This window comes from Dasypus novemcinctus, unplaced genomic scaffold (genome assembly GCF_030445035.2).
Source record: "Dasypus novemcinctus isolate mDasNov1 unplaced genomic scaffold, mDasNov1.1.hap2 scaffold_270, whole genome shotgun sequence".
Classification (NCBI taxonomy): Eukaryota; Metazoa; Chordata; class Mammalia; order Cingulata; family Dasypodidae; genus Dasypus; species Dasypus novemcinctus.
In genome coordinates this window covers 82,577-99,664 of record NW_026688235.1, presented here as the reverse complement: position 1 = coordinate 99,664, position 17,088 = coordinate 82,577, and the positions used below count along the sequence as shown (strand labels likewise).

General features: G+C 40.6%; 1 long non-coding RNA gene across 1 annotated transcript; it reads right to left on the bottom strand.

Annotated features, from left to right (window-relative positions):
* Window positions 1–2,283: 2,283 nt before the first annotated feature.
* LOC131277666 (uncharacterized) lies at window positions 2,284–7,591 on the bottom strand. Its single transcript, XR_009184801.1, has 2 exons — window positions 7,459–7,591; window positions 2,284–2,701 (listed from the first exon to the last, which is right to left on the bottom strand). It is a non-coding gene; the product is annotated as an uncharacterized lncRNA (long non-coding RNA).
* Between the last annotated feature and the right edge of the window lie 9,497 nt (window positions 7,592–17,088).

The following is a 17,088-nucleotide window of genomic DNA, read 5'->3' as shown; positions in this document are numbered from 1 at the left end:
TAGTGAGAAATGTGCATTGTTTTCCAAGCATGGATTGTGCTAAACCAGAAAAAGAGGACCTCCGAAATTGATTTAAATTAAAGGCCATTACTCTGAATGTTTCCCTCCTTTTTCCATTCTCAGTTTTAGCTTAGGTATATTTTGAGTCTGAAGCTCTTAGGAGTCCTGTTTAAATTTTATTTGCCAATTTTAGGTGCCATTTTAAGAATGATACACAGAAATGAGAAACATCTTTGTAGATTAGAGAATAACATGTCTTTAGTCATTCTTTCAATATTTTGTCCAGGTTTAATACGAAAATGAACTTCATGTCTAGAAAATCAGGGATACAATTCTTTGTTGATAGGTAAAGAGTAATGAGTAATGTAAAAAATTAGCTTAAATTGGTATTGTTAGCATGGGTGAAGGGAAAGTGGTTTTCTTGTATACTTTTTTTTTTAAAGAAGCTTTAGAACGTTTCAATGTAAATATTACATAGAAAATATACAGGATCCCCATATACCCCATCCCCTCTCCCTCCCACACTTTCCCCTATCAACAACGAAATAATGGCTTTCATTAGTTTGGTACATTAGTTAGTTGATGAACACATACTGAAAAATTGCTACTAACCATGGTCTATAGTGTACATAATGGTTTACACTTTGCATCACACAATTTTATATTTTTGTCAAAAATATAATGGCCTGTATCTGTCATTGCAATATCATTCAGAACAATTCCAATGTCTCAGAAATGCCCCATGTTATACCTATTCTTCCCTTCCCTCCCCTCAGAACCTCTGGTGACCACTGTCTTTTATAGCAATGTTATAAATTCTTCCAATACTAGATTAATAAATCTACTTCAGTCCATAGCTGCATTTCCCCCTTACGTTTGTTTATTCCTTAATCTTGAGGATTTTGGGATGGTGATACCCACTCTGTTTCCAATTGAGAGAGGACTTAGATCCCATGGGGCAGATGGATATTTTGTTTTCTGGGATGGGTGTTGGCTTCAACTCTACTGAGATTCAGGGCTCAACCAGATTATAAACAGCCCAAAGATTTAAGTCTCTGGGACAAATATTTAATGGATATAATGCTAATTATAGGTTCAGATAAAAAGAACCATGTGTAAGAAAATTATAAATGAGTCTAACTGATACATTAGGGAGCTAAGTTATCATATATTCCAAAGTAAGGCCGAGTTCCTGGGTTTGTCTGCCCTGCCTATAGTGTCTAGATGTTTCTAGAGCCCTCAGGAGCACCCCTGCTTGAGGCACTGTTTACTGTGGCAGTCAATGAGATCCTCCTGAGACAAGCATAAGCATAACCTCTGGAAGGACCTCCTGACTCACTTTGAAATCTTAGCCATAAAAACTCATTTGTATTTAATATTTCCCCCTTCTAGTCAAGGTCTTTTTTCAAATGCATTGCTAGCTGGCTCTTGGTAATAACCCCTCAGAGCCAGGGAGGCCCACCCCGAGGAGTCATGTACCATGCCAGGGTGGGGAAGACAGTGAGTTTATATGCTGAGTTTGGCTCACAGAGGACACATTTAAGCAACAAGGAGGCTTTCAGGAGGTAACTCTTAGGCAATATATATTACTAGGCCAAGTTTCAATTTCACAAGAACAAGGTTTATGGGTATAAGCATCAATATCCAGGACTTGGTATGTTGGTCTGTCCTCCTTTGCAAGACACTGCCCATCTACTCTGGAGATTCTTGCCACTTATTAGAAAACGTAGCAGGACTCCCCAGGATGGGAATTCAATATTCCATTGGTTATTGTCTGGGTTTCTACCCACCAAGACAACACCCCATGACCACAGAACACATTAATATTCCACAGAAAAATGCTCCAGGTGAACACCATCCCACACACCCCCCCACCACTGATACCCCACACCAGTGATCCTCCCCTGCCACAGCTGCAACCTTTCTGCAATGCAAAACCTACCTGAAAATGAAGCCAAAAAAAATTTTTTTTGCATTGTGCCTTTCATCATTGTAAGACCTGTTATCTTTTATGTATTTTGATAATTTCTTTTGTATGCTCCCCCAGTGTATTATTTCTTTCCCTCTATTTTCAAAGAAGCTTTAGGTACAGAAAAGTCACAGAAAATATTGGAGATTTCCTTATATCCCACTCCCTCCCCCTCTCATATTTTCCTCTATTAATAACATCTTACTTGAGGATGGTACATTCGTTACAATTGATGAACAAATATTGGAGCATTGCTACTAACCATGATGTATTAGTCAGCCAAAGGGGTGCTGATGCAAAGTACCAGAAATCGGTTATCTTTTCATAAAGGGTATTTATTTGGGGTAGAAGCTTACAGTCACAAGGCCACAAAGTGTAAGTTACTTCCCTCACCAAAGTCTGCTGCCACGTGTTACAGCAAGATGGCTGCCAGTCTCTGCGAGGGTTCAAGCTTCCTCTTCAGGCTCTGTGGTCCCAGCTTTTTGCAATATCAGCTGTAGACTGCTATAAGGCTCATCATTCTCCCCAGGGCTCATTTCTTCCTGGGCTCAGCTGTTCAGGTCTCTCCACAAGGTCAGTTGTAGACAATCAGGCTCGCTCTCTTCCTGAGGCCTCTGCTGTGTCTATGAAGTCATCTCTATTCCTCTGTGTTCTTCTTCTCTTGTGTGTTCGCTTCCTGGGGTTCCACCATCAAAACTTGAACTCTTTCCTCTGCCATGTCATTTTCTCCTACTGAGTTGGCCAAATTAAAGCCTTAATCATAATTTAATCAAGTAAAAGTGAAACCTCTGAATCTAATACAATCTAATATGCCCAGAGGAACAGACCAGTTTACAAACATAATCCAATATCTATTTTTGGAATTCATAAACAATACCAAATGGCTACACATGGTCAATGGTTTACATTTTGCACTGTACACTTTTATAGGTTTTGACAAAATGTATGATGGCCCATATCCATCATTGCAAAATCATGCAGAACAATCCCAATGCTCTAAAAATGCCCTATGTTCCACCTATTTTCCCTCTCCCTCCCCTCAGAACCTACAGTAACCATCAAGTTTCAATTTTTGAAGAATAAGTTTCATAGCTACATCCATTAATATTGAGGGCTTGACACACTAGTCTGTTTTCTTTTAGTAGGCACTGCCTATGTACTCTGAGAGATTCTTGCCCCTGTATTTGAGAATGCAGCAGGACTCCCCAGGATGGGAATTTAATATTTTCTTGTTTATTGTGTGGGTCTCCACCCACTGAAATAACACCCTATGACGAGATGAACACATTCATATTCCATAAGGAAGCATACCCCAGGTGTACCCTTTCCCACATATACCCCCCCAATGCCCTGCATCAGTGACCCTCCCCTGCCATATTTGTCAAAAGAACATTCCCATCACTATATTAGCTGTAATAGTTTCAACCACAGACCTACAAATCCCCAGAGTTCACTTGTTTCTTCCTCCAGCCCTCCCCCCAATTCCATGGATAGTCCAACCTGAATCCCTCTCCTCCGCTAACCGTCACATCTCTGCATCACCATCACCCCCATCTACTTCCAAACCCTTATCATAGGCTTTTGCCCATATTGAGCATTGGCTAACCACACTCTACTCCATTTCTGTCTCCTGATAACCTGTCCTCCAGACTCTGGCTCTGCGAGTCTGCTTAATATGCTTAGGTCACATCAGTGAGGTCATGCAATATTTGTCCTTTCTCGTATACTCGTAATTAGAATGTAAATTGGTTGCACGTTTCAGGCAGGCAGCTTGGCAACATCTCTTAAAATTTAAAAATTTTAAATTTTTACTTAGACTCTGCAATTCCACTTCCAGAAATTCCATCTTCAAATACATACGTATTTAAACAAGGATATACGTACTAGGATGTTTACTCCAATAGTAGTTTTAATACTGATAATCTTGAAAAATCTGTAAGTTTCATCCATAAGTGTTTACAATATGCAGCTGTTAAAAAGGTAGGGACGTGGATGTGGCTCAAGTGATAGGGCTTCCACCACCATATGGGAGGATCTGGATTTGATCCCTGGGGCCTCCTGGTGAAAAAGAAGAAGAGAAAGTGTGCCCGTGTGGCGAGCCAGTGCCTGCATGGCGAGCTGAGTGCCCACGTGGTGAGCCAGTACCTGCGCAAGTGAATCACACAGCAAGATGATGATGCAACAAACCAGAGATGAAGGGGAGAGTCAAAGTGAAGTGCAATAGAAACCAGGAACTGAGGTGGTGCAGGAAAGGGAATCTTCTCCACACCAGAGGTCCCCAGGATCAAATCCCAGTGAATTCTCAAGGAGAAAAAGTGAAAAAGACAAAAAGAAATAGATCACATAGCGAATGGACACAGGCAGCAAGAACAGCCGGGTGGGGATGGGGGAGGAAGAGGAGCGAGAAATAAAAAGAAAAAAAGTAGATTTATATGCTGCCATGAAAAGCAGTGCTGAGATATATTGTTGGGTGAAATAAATTGCTGATGTGTTATGTAGACCATGAAAAATGAGTGTAAAAGGAAAGAGTACATGTATATTTTGTATGCATGGAAAATGTAGTGAGTGTAATCACAAAATATACCCTAAATATACACTGAACCAATGGTTACCTCTGGGGAGTGAGATTGAGTGAAGCAGGAAGTGTGGTCTTTTTTTTTTTTAAGATTTATTTATGTCTCCCCACCTGCTTGTTGTTTGCACTTGCTGTGTCTGTTCATTGGGTCCTTGTCTTCCTTTTAGGAGGCACGAGGAACCAAACCCGGGATCTCACATGTGAGAGGGAGGTGCCTAATTGCTTGAGCCACCTCCATTCTGTGCTTATCTCTCTCAAGTTATCCTCCTTGTGTATCCTGTTGTGTCAGTTCACTGTGCCAGCCCACTGTCTTGCTTGTTTTCTTTAGGCATTGGGAACCAAACTTGGGACTTCCCATGTGGTAGGTGGGAGCTTAATCACTTGAGCTACATCTGCTTTCCAAGAAAGTGTGGTTTTTCACATACACTTTTGCATTGCTTGAAATTTTTTTTTTACAATGAGTATGTATTGATTTCATTAAAAACAACCACAAAGAAATAGCTTAAAGTGCTTTAGTGTAAATAAAAATATATCTTCATATAGCATCACTATAAAGAACCAAGATAAGTCCACAAGCCATACTGGAAAATCAATTATTTTACTGTATAGTCATACCTCATATACTCCTGGCCTCACTTTGTGGCAATCAAGTCAGGTGCTGTTCCACCCATTTACTGTATTGACTTCCCTGTCTCTAGTTTATCTAATCTTTGGCATGTACTGAAATGATGCTGCTCTATTCCTATGCCAAGTCTCTGGAAGTACAAATGGAGGAAAACCCGCATTTAAGTTGTCCAACTGGAAGTAGAAATTACATAGCAATCTCTCATGCTTTATTTTTCAAAGATTTATTTATTTCTCCCCAACCTCAAGCTTTTCGCTTACTTTGTCTGTTCATCTTCCTTTAGGAGGGTCCAGGAGCCAAACCTGGGACATCTGACATGGGAATGAGGTGCCTAATCCCTTGAGCCACCTCTGCTCCCTGCTTGGTTTCTCATTATGTTTATCCTTCCCGTGTCTCTTGTTGCAACAGCTTGCCATGCCTGCCTGTTGCACCAGCTCACTGTCTTCTTTAGCAGGAACAAGGATCTGAACCAGCCACCTCCCATAGGGTTGGTGGGAGCCCAATTGCCTGAGCCACATCTGCTTACCCTCCCATGCTTTAAATCTTCATATGAGCAACCCTTTCACAGGCATGTAATTATATTTAAAGCAATGATTTCTTTAATACAACCTAATGCTTAGTCAGGTGGCTGGTCAACTCTTCAACATAATTAAACTGAACAAACTAAATGATTAACAGAATTCCCTTCAGGATAACAAGTAGATTGTAGATTTTTGTACATCATCAAACTTAAGTACTGAATTAATTTTTAGTTATAGAGGGATGTTTATACTTTGGCTGCCTGACAGTAATACAAATCAAAAGCAGGTTTTAATTTGTTTAACATTTAAAATTCCTATCAGACATATCTGCTTCACTGCCTTCAATAATATGCTTAATTCAACTCAAAGGAGAAATAGTATTTTTTAGTTTATCTCAACCCACAATTTTTAGCAGTGTTTAATCCATGGTAAACTCTGTGATGAAAATATTTAGTGCCAAAGGGGACAAGGAAATTTTATAAGTCCTTGTGTGTTAGCATTGCTTTATAAATCTTACACTCCAAAGCTTGTATTCTATTCCTTCCCGCATATTTTGTAATAATTTACCACCTCATGAGGTAAATTCCAACTCTAGTCCCATCTTTCAATGAAGGCAAGTACCACAAAGATAATTTGCTTCCAATTACACTAAATCAAGTGAAGTGGATAACAGGTCTATTCTTTGTACATCAAGGCTGCCTTTAACTACTGATTGTTTAGGACAGTAATAATGCCCAAGGTATATTGCAATTGAACTCGAGAGTCTTTTGCACTGACGGCTGACATTTTTGATTCATTTCCCAGTTAACTGCGATAATCTCAGAACTCTGCAGGCTGAGGATGACTGAGTTTTGTCTGGAGACGTCGGCCTACGGCAAACTAATGATTTGGAAATTAAAGGCTCTGATGTACATTCCCAACCCCGTGATTCATGAAACGAATCTGAGGTCTTAAAATTAACTGCCTCACAGTGAACTGGAAAGGGTAGTGCTGTGACTAATGCCAAGATGCTGACCTGGTCTGCCAGGAAAGGTGAGTAGAGAAACACAGAATATTACCTTCTTTCTCTAGCAGGACATATTAGACTGTTAACTTTAGGAACTAAAACCCTTTTGCTGTCCCTTAATTATCTAACTGGGACGTTAAGCCTAATTTAATCCAAAAGGTTATTTTTCAAAATTGTTCCTTTATCAAGAAGCTTTATACTATGACTTTCACGGTGAAAACTAACAAAATAAACCAAAAAGAGCCTAAAAGCAAGGGAGTCTTCTAAATTTTGTTACTCTCCCCATTCCGGTGGGGAGCTACTCTTGGAAACAAGATAAACCCTTGCAGAAAAATTTCCGAAGAATCTGTACAAGAGGCAGGTTCAGAACTGAAGGTGGGCCAAGGGACAGTTAATCTGCAGACAGAAAAGGAAAAACCTACAGGCGAAATGGGGTAGGATATTGGAGGTGGGGGGAGGGCGATGAAGGAACGCAAACGGGAAGATATTCTTTGTTAAAAGGTTCACTTTCTTTAAGGGTCTCCCCTTTAGGAATAACAATTCTTTCGTCATAGGCAGTCCTTGACATTCTCCTTTCCTTCAACAACTCCCTCCCACTCAAAAATTTCCTTAGTGTTGAAAGTTCTCGGTCTCTCCACTCCTTACTCTTACGAACCCCATTCTTCAGACCCCTGGGCCCCTAAGATTCTTCTTCCCTTCCAACACGTATCTCTACCGCGACCCGACCAACCGTCAACGGCTCTTCAATGGCTCGAGACCCACCCTTCGAGCACAAGCACGCCCTGGAAGTGGCCGTTTCCCCATCGCCGGCGCAGGTTCCTGGGCCTCGTGGCTCCGGATTGGTGGAAAGGTGGGGATGATGCGTTACGTTAGCGGTTCGGCCCTCCCTACGCTCCTGCGTGCGGTTAGCGTGGGGCGGGGCGGAGCGTTTGGCCCCTGGCGGCCATTAGCCGGAACAATCCCCGGCCTCGGGTCAGGTGACCCTCGGCGGGGCAGGCAGGCGGGCGGGGGGTGGGGTGGGGGGAGGGAAGAAAGCTGGAGAAGGGAAGGGAGGGGAGGGGAGGAGAGAGGAGAAGGGCGGAGTAGAAGGGAGGGGAAGGGGGCGGGGTGGGAGCGGGTCACGTGATTCGGCATGGAGGCGGTGGCAGCGGCCGGGAGGAGCCGCTGGGGCAGAAGCCGCACTTGTTAGTGTGAAGGGAGGAGGGGGTCGGGGGACGCAGACACAGTCACCCAGGGACGCCAAGGAGAAAGCGGGAGGGGGTTGGGGGCGAGATCAGGCTCCGACCCCCAGCCGAGGGGATGAGGGGAGCATGGGCGCCAAGGAGTCACGGATCGGATTCCTCAGCTACGAGGAGGCGCTGAGGAGAGGTGAGGGGGGAGGGGTCCGGGCGAGCTGCCGGGGAGGCCCGCGACAGGCTGGCTGGAGGGTGGGTAACCGGGGAAGGGGAAGGGGAGGGGGAGGGCGTGGAGGCGCAGGAGGCGGAAGGGAAAGGAGGCCGCAGTGAGAACTATCCTGGGGGAGAGGGTCGGTTGGGAAGCAATGTTTGGGAATTGGTACTTTCTGGAAGGGGGCGAAGCTTTCCCGGAGACAGGGGTATCAGGCACTGGCAGGGCAATACCGTGCTCTCTAGTGGTGTTGTTATCTTACATGTGTCCAGGAAAGTCCTCTTCACCCCCTTATCTTGGGTGGCTTCTGTCCTGCCAGCCCCCTTGTCCTTCACTGCCATTTTCTCATATCACTGCTTCATAAAAACCTCCAACATCATCCTAATCTCGCACCAAACAGCCTTGACTGGAAGGGAGAGGGGTGGAGACAGGCTGCCAAGCTTTTATTTATTTTTTGCTAGTGGGAACCCTTTCGTTTTGGGAAGTCTGCCTATTCTGAGGGCCTTTGCCAGTTATTCTCTTGGGGGGCTGTCACCATTCCTCCTGCCACTCCTCGCCCTTTGAGCGGCTGCCTTTGATAAGAATGATCTGAAATTAAGTTGTATTTGAGGTGAGATGAGACTGGACCGCTGGTGTTGCCACAAGACCTTGTCTAAGGTTTCATCTTCTCAGACGTTGGCCAGAGCCCTTTATTGCATTCGATTCCTAGTCTCCTCCTCACCCCACCCCCTATAAAATGGCATTCGGAAATCCAGCATTCTGATATTGTGTTATAGCTCCCTTTAGAGACTGGCCTTGTTGCCAGTTTTGGCCTGCTGCTTATTGGCTCTGATGTACAGTATGTTGTTAACAGCCCCATCCCCCTACCACTTAACTGTGATGCCGCTGTCCATGATCATTAAAGCACACGCTAACTGGAAGTGTCTATTGCACAGTTTATGGCCTGGATATGACTTAATTTTTCATGACTTGGATTTGAGTGTTTGTGTCTATGTGTGCTTGTATTTCTTTTCGGCATTTAATGGATTTTTCTTGGGAAGAAGTGAAGAACATTAAGCAGATTAGGGGTTAGGCATGATCTGTTAACAGGTTTCTTAGTCAAATCAGCTGTGTTCCAGGTGATGGTTTTAGTATTTAAGGATATAAAATAAAAATTAGATTAGAAGAGAGGAGTCAAAAATGGGAATTTAGTAGTGAGCTCTTGTTCATATCTAGGAACCCGTGGAACAGTATAGTAATTGTTCTTATGGATAGTCTCACTAGAACCATTTTTTCCTTAGTATAAGAAATAGTCCAAAATCTTGATGTGTTTCCAGCCCTAGTAGTCTATTCATTTCCTGGATGCTGTTGGAGTCTGACAGGTCTGGCCTCAATTAAGCAATAGCTTACATGGCATGAAGGAGGACATCAGTCAAAGTGATATACAGCTTCAAGATTCAAAAGTGTTCAGTTTAAGTTTGAGGATGTGAGTATCAGTGATGGAGCTGGCATTAAGGAATTCTAAAATTTCTCTCTAACTTTAGCCTGCTTAATCTCATATAAAACTGTAAGATTGCGCAATTAGATTGTAAATCTAAATGAAGTTTATTGTTGGTGTATTTTTTTGTTGTTTTTGGTGTATTTTAAACTGATCTCTGTTCAGTTATAAAGTATCTGCCTATTAAGTTTTGAAACATGCGTTTGAAGAGATAGGAAAATATTAAAGTCTTATTTGTAACTATTGTTTGGATGAGTTAATATTTTATCAGTTTAGCTGCAGAAGAAAATTAAAGGAAAAGAGAAACAAGTTGATAAAATAGCATTTCTGCATGTGAATCAGAACTGCCCCCCTCCTTAAGTAGGTTACTTTTAAACATGATACTGTTTAGTAAGTGTCAGACTTTCTTACAGAATTTCTTTTAGTAAGACCACAGAGAGTTTATAAAGCTTTTGATAAACTAAAAAATGATGTGAAAACTCATAAGGGAATTTTTTTGGGGGGGGAGCCTTGAATAAATAGACACTCCATCCACTAGTCTCATCAGCTTGCTTATGTTGTATAAGGCGAATTGAGGGAGGTAGTAGTTGTAGGATTAGACAGTCACATTATTCCAATGTGTGTTATGTGAATCATAGAACAAGTAAAAAAATAAATTTGATAAATTGTTGAAATACCTACGCCTTCGATTTTACTTAAAATTAGTGAGCACTAAATAAGGCCTAGCCATACTTAGGCAGTATTAAAAAAAAATGTATTACCACATACATATATGACATGTCAGGCAGTTTATCTTGCAAAGTGAGGCCCTGGAAATGAAGTTTTGTTAATGATAGATAATGCTCGATTAAGTGAAAGGCCAGTCTACTAACTTGTCATTTATATTTCAGAAGCTCCAGAAATGAGGAAGATTGGTTTTACATACTATTTTAGCTATACTGTGTATCAGTCACATAAACATTAAGTTTTCTCAAAAGTATACCTTTAAAATGTTTTTTAGGGAGCTATATTAGTGGTAGCTTTTGTGTGTGTGTGTTTGTGTATGTTTCTGCCTTTCTTAAATATCTTTTTTTTTTTTTTAAAGATTTATTTATTTATTTAACCCCCCCCCCTCGTTGTCTGTTCTCTGTGTCTATTTGCTGCGTCTTGTTTCTTTGTCCGCTTCTGTTGTCGTCAGCGGCACGGGAAGTGTGGGCGGCGCCATTCCTGGGCAGGCTGCTCTTTCTTTTCATGCTGGGCGGCTCTCCTCACGGGCGCACTCCTTGCGCAGGAGCCCCACGCGGGGGACACCCTTGCGTGGCACGGCACTCCTTGCACGCATCAGCACTGCGCATGGGCCAGCTCCACACGGGTCAAGGAGGCCCGGGGTTTGAACCGCGGACCTCCCACGTGGTAGAAGGACGCCCTAACCACTGGGCCAAAGTCCGTTTCCCCTTAAATGTCTTGAGTAGAACACAAATGAGCCTTCCCTTGAACACTTGACTACGTGTATTTTCTAAGAAATACCTGGTGTGTTTCATGGGTACTGAGCAGCTATAGTCTTCATCTCTTTACTTCACCTCTTTTTTACATCTGAGGTTGTGACTTGTGTATTCCTAAAAATGTATTCTAAGTGCCTGGAACATAGTTAGCATTTAAAAAACATGAAATGAAAAATGAATTGCTGTTCAGAGCATTTCAGAATTGGCTGAATTTAAAATCATTCTTAGGGAAGCGGATATGGCTCAAGCGATTAAGCTCCTGCCTCTTACATGGGAGATCCCTATTTGGTTCCCTGTGCCTTCTGAAAGAAACAACAACAACAACAACAAAAAAGCAAACAATGAGCAAAACAAACAAAAGAAAACCAACTCAGGGAAGCCCATGTGGATCAGTGGTTGAACGCCGGCTTTCAATATAAGAGGTCCCGGGTTCAATCTCTGGCCCAGTAATTAAAAAAAAAGAATCATTCTTAGCTTTTAAGTCATGGTAATATAGTGGGTGAATTTCTTCTAATTCCTTTCTTTAAGTAGGATTTGGGATTTAAATTGAACAAAATAGCTGGGTGATGAACTGTATATATCAGAAAGTTAATATTTTGTGGATTAATGTTTTCATATGTTCGTTTGTTCACACTTATTGAGTGTTGGCTTTGAGTTAGGCACTGAGGAAACAAAGATGACTAAACCCTCTCTCTAAATTTTATTTCTCCCCCCCCCCATTTTGTCCGGGTCATTGATCTCCACTGAAGCATATATACTTAAAGAGGTATGCAAGACCATCCATTGGGAGTGTGTGTTGTGAGAGAATGAAATTCAGAACTTCTATGCATAGTTTTACTCTGTGTTCGTTTGACAATGTACATAATAGATTTGAGTTTATATGTAAATAATTTGTAAGTGGTTAATATCTAGTATATTAAGTGCTATGGCATTGCAGAAGAATACTGTAGGAATGCAAAGTGTGTGTGTGTGTGTACATGTGTCTGATGACCTGTAAGGTTTTATGGAAGAGGTGACATTTGAGTTGGATTTTGAAAAATGAGTGGGAGTTAGGCAGAGGGAACAGTATGCACCAAGGCCTGAATGTGTGAAAGTGAAAGATATGTTCTAGAAGGGCTTATCCTGGAGCTGATGTTGCATGTGGATGAGACAGGATAGAGATACTTGATGTTTGGTATTTGGAGAGAGTGGTAGAGATTTGAAGGTAAAAAGGTAGATTGGATCTCACATGTGAAAGATCTTAATGCCAAATTTTAATGTTTGGACTTTGTCAAGTATGGTATGGAAAACCATTCGTTGAAAATTTTTAAGCAGAAAAGTCACATAATCAGATTTTATTTTTAGAAAGATAACTGTCACTGTGAAGATGGAAAGAGAAACTAGAGTCTAGGAGGCTACTGTACAAGTGAAAAGTGAGAAGGCAAAGAGGATAGAGGATGATGTAGGAGATGTGTCTGAGGTAGAATTGACAAAACTTGTTGACCTTTTAGGTGGGTGTAGAAAAGGAAAGGCTGAGGTTGACTCCTGTTTTGATCTTGGGGACTGATAAAGCGCAGATTTTGGAGGGGGGGATGATAGTAAATTTTGTTTTGGATAATTGAAATGCAGCGTTCCTTCTCTTAAGTTTAAAAAGTTTTGATATTAGTTTTTCAATTCCAATCATTATGCCTTTGATTTCCATTCTTAATAGTTGCTGTTACTCGTGTGTGCTTAAATGCCAGGATATAATGTGTAGTTACCTTGAATTCAGAGGAATCCCATGATTTTATAACAACCTTTTGGGGAAACAGATGAAGTCCATCTAAATTCATCTGTAATCTCCTAAATTGTAAAATCTCTGAAGACCATGTTTTATTATTGTTTTATCTCCAGTGCCTAATAATTATGTAATAGCTAATATTTATTTAATTTTTACTCTGTAACAATGTTTTAAGTCCTGTTATATGGATTATTTCTTTTAATCTTCACAGTAGTCTGAGGTGTAGGTACTAATAATATCCAACTTTGTGGAATAGGATACTGAGGCTTAGAGAAGTTAATTAAAAAAGCCAGCTCTATTACTTGCTACCCTTTTTTTCCCCTAATTCCCCAGGACCTCATACATGGGAAGCAGGTGCTCAACCACTGAGCTACATCCATTCCCCAATAATAGTTGGCCTTTTTGTTTGTTTTTAGGAGGTACCAGGGATCGAACCTGGGACCTCATCTGGGAAGCAGGTGCTCAACTTTTGACTTGAACTACATTCCACTTTCTACTTGTCACTTTTTTTTTAAAGATTTATTTATTTCTCTCCCTTCCCCCCCGCCCCCCGCCCGCCCTGGTTGTCTGTTGTCTGTTCTCTGTGTCTATTTGCTGCATCTTCTTCTTTGTCTGCGGCACGGGCGTTTGTGTTTCTTTTTGTTGCGTCATCTTGTTATGTCAGCTCTCCCTGTGTGTGGCACCATTCCTGGGCAGGCTGCCCTTTCTTTGGCGCTGGGCGGTTCTCCTTACGGGGCGCACTCCTTGCGCATGGGGCTCCCCTACACAGAGGACACCCCTGTGTGGCGCGGCACTGCTTGCGCGCATCAGCACTGCGTATGGGCCAGCTCCACACGGGTCAAGGAGGCCCGGGGTTTGAACCACGAATGTCCCATGTGGTAGACGGACGCCCTAACCACTGGGCCAGGTCCGCTTCCATACTTGTCACTTTTCAATGTACCTAGATTTGTGTCTTCAGATGTCAAGGTGTATATGTTTCTTGTACCACAGATAACTCTTGGACACCTTGAATATATAGGAATTCTTGGGTCTATAACAGTTCTTTGGAGAAGGAGATGTCTAAACTAGTCACTCACCTCACGAGTAGTAGAACTGGCTTTTAAATCTAGACTCCATAACTTATACCTGTAATGACATCTCTATATGCTCCTAGCACTGTGTTCATTTCTTAGTATGAACTGAATAACTATGTGAAAGAATTTAATTTCCTAATCACTAATAGGTTGCTGTATCTGCAATTGTTGAAGATTGCAGCACTTTTCATTTTGCTTATCCACCAACTCGAAGATGCACTAAAACCTTGATTCCTCAACCAAGATTTTGTTCACCAAGTTTCATAGTATTAAAACTTCATTACTATTGTACTCCTTATGACATGATATTAGCTACTTTAGCATAATATATAATTCTATAATGAAAACTGAATCTCACTTTCTTGGATGCACTGTTCTCCCTTATTAAAGCACTTATTTGCCTTTGTCTGAATTTGATAAATTCACAGTGAAATCTCCTAGCATTAGTGAGGGATTGCAGGTTCTTGTTAAGCCATTTGCAACATAGCTAACAACTCTTGAATATGTGAAGGGGAAAAAAAAAGTCAGTTTTTGATTAATCTGCTTACATGTAGTCATCTAAGTAGTTACAAAGGTGCTCTTCTTCATACTTTCCAGTTAATAAATTTGGAGAGTTGGTGGCAAAGTGACAAAGAGGAGGTAAATACACTGATGAACCCTGGATTTTGGGGGATGAGCAAAATGAGGTGATATCATTTGATGGTCAGTGATCTTCCCATTTACCAAACTAGACAGCTTTTGTTTGTTTTTTCTTGTTCGTTGCCTCTCTTTGTGCTTGGATAGTAAGCCCTCATGGAGACAACACTCAGGATTGCCTTCCAGAAAGATGTGTAAGTCGTTTAGAGTTGGCAATGTGGTAGCCAACAAAGAGCCAGGAGGAGGAAGAGAAGATTTTTGACCCTTGATTATGTGATAGTTATGTCACAGGTAAAGTAAGGGAGGTGATTATTATTTTTGCTACAACTGAGAAAATAGTCTTTTTTTTTTTCTTTTTTTCTTTTTTAGCACTTAAGTCATTGTTGAAAGTTTGGGTTAGATGCTTTAATGTTTAATAGCTAGAGTGGTGAAGGGATTTATTTAGGAGCTAAAATTTGGTAGTTTGGTAGTGGTACTGAAAAGTCTGGGTTAGGGACTGACAATTCTTTTCATATTTTTTCCTGGAAGCATGGCTTCTCTATGCTTTTGCTTTTGCCTTTTGGGCTTTGTGATATTTGTGTTTAAATTAAGCCAATCCACCTTTTTCTGCATGCTATAGCTTCTCTTGTTCCCCTCACCTAATAAGAAAGGTCTTGGAGATTAGAGATAGCTAGTTAATTATTTACTCAAAAGTCTGATAAAACTAGCTTTTTGGTTATTTGTTTTTATAATTCATAGTCAGAGACCTACCTATTCAAAGATAACCAATAGTTATGACTTTCCCATAACATCTTTATTAAGCATTTAATACTCATTAACAGAAGGCTCTCTTTGTTTTCGGGAAATCCCAAATTTGTTACTGTCTTGTGAAGAAGGTTCAGGAATACTGATATTTCAGAACTTTGCCATCATATGGTTCTTGGAGTCCTTAATACTGGACTACAAAGAAAGCAAAACTGCTAAAATGAGGTTTTAAAGAGGAAGTTCTCCAGCTTCTCTTTTCATTTCTATGAAGAAGTTACATTGTCCCAGCATCTTACCCCTGTGTAAAAAGCCTTTTAAGGTTTGCTATTATTTCTTGTCTTTTAGTAATGACTTTCCCTTGTGAAGGAGTCTGGAGAGAATTCATTATGAAAAGAATCTTCTATCAAAGACTTCCTTTAGTCTTTTCCTGTGATGATAAATGGTACCACTATTCTAAAGTCAAAATTGCTAAAGTCAAAATTCTAGACACATCCTCAATTCCTTCCTTTCTTTCACTGTGTGACCTAATGCCTTATCAACCAGTTTGAATCTGTCACCAAGTTCTATTAGTTGGGTATCCAATCCAGTCTCTTAACTTCTGTTCATCTTCCCTGCCTCCACTCTAGTCCAATCTGCCATCATCTCTTGCCAAGGCACCGTGCAGTGGTTTCCTAGTTTCACATGGCAGCAGTGTAATCTTAACATCCAAATTAGATCTTGTCATTCCTTTCCTTAAAATCCTATATTTACTTTAGATTAAAATAGGTAGTCCTTATCTCTTTCATAGTACTTTACCTCTTGCCTTCTATACAATAGCCATATTAGCTGCCTTTTTGTTCTTGGAATAATTTTCTGGTTATAGGACTTTGCATTTGCTTTTTCAGCCTGGAGAGACTATTTCCACGTTTTTATGTCTGCTTTTTTTCTCATACCTGAGGTCCCAGCTCAGGTGGCTTCAGACAGGCATTCCCTTATCACCTTATATGAAGTAATCACCTGTCACTATTTTGAAGAGTTCATTTATATCCTTTATCATAATACATAATTATGTTTATTGTCAGGCATGCTGCTGAATCTCCTTGCCAAGATAGGTACAGTGTTTGGTGTCTTTTAAGTTTACAGTAAATATTGGATGGCTAGGTAAATGTATAAATGAAAGAAAATTACTTTCACCTGATGGAGAGAAGATGCAAAGAACTTGCGTAGTGTTTGTAAGGATGGGGATCAGGAGTGAGGGGGATAAAGAATGGATGGTGAGAGGGATTGAGAATACTAAGCAATAAATTGATGGCAAAATTTTTTTCTTTCAGCAACTTTGAAAAGTTTCTGTTAAAAGTTTTGAATGATAGTTTAAAAATGTGACAGTCTGTCTGGTCTGTAACCTAATAGTGTAAACTTCTGAGTAGTCATTGACAGTAAATATTGCAGTTATGACCACTTGAGAATATCTTCTGGTAATGTATAAAATTTAATAATTTTGCTTATGAAATGATTTATTTTTATATAATGAACCTTCATGTGCTTTTCATTCATGGTGGTAAGTACCATCCTGCTGCCATATGTAAGGTTAGAGATGCAGACTCATTTGTTTCATGTCACACAGCATTGCTTTGGAAGCTGAGAATAGAATTTACGTCAATATACAGAGGTCTCTCATTGGCTTTAAATGGAATAGGTGATTTTAAACAAAATTTATGAGTATTTTTAGCCTTTTTTTTTTTTTTTTAGTCTAGTGTTCTCTTATACTCCATGGCTAATGGCTTTTTCCTTCATTTTATAGTCTTTTAATTTTTATTTTTATCAAAGTGATATATATGCACGTAATTTAGAATCAAA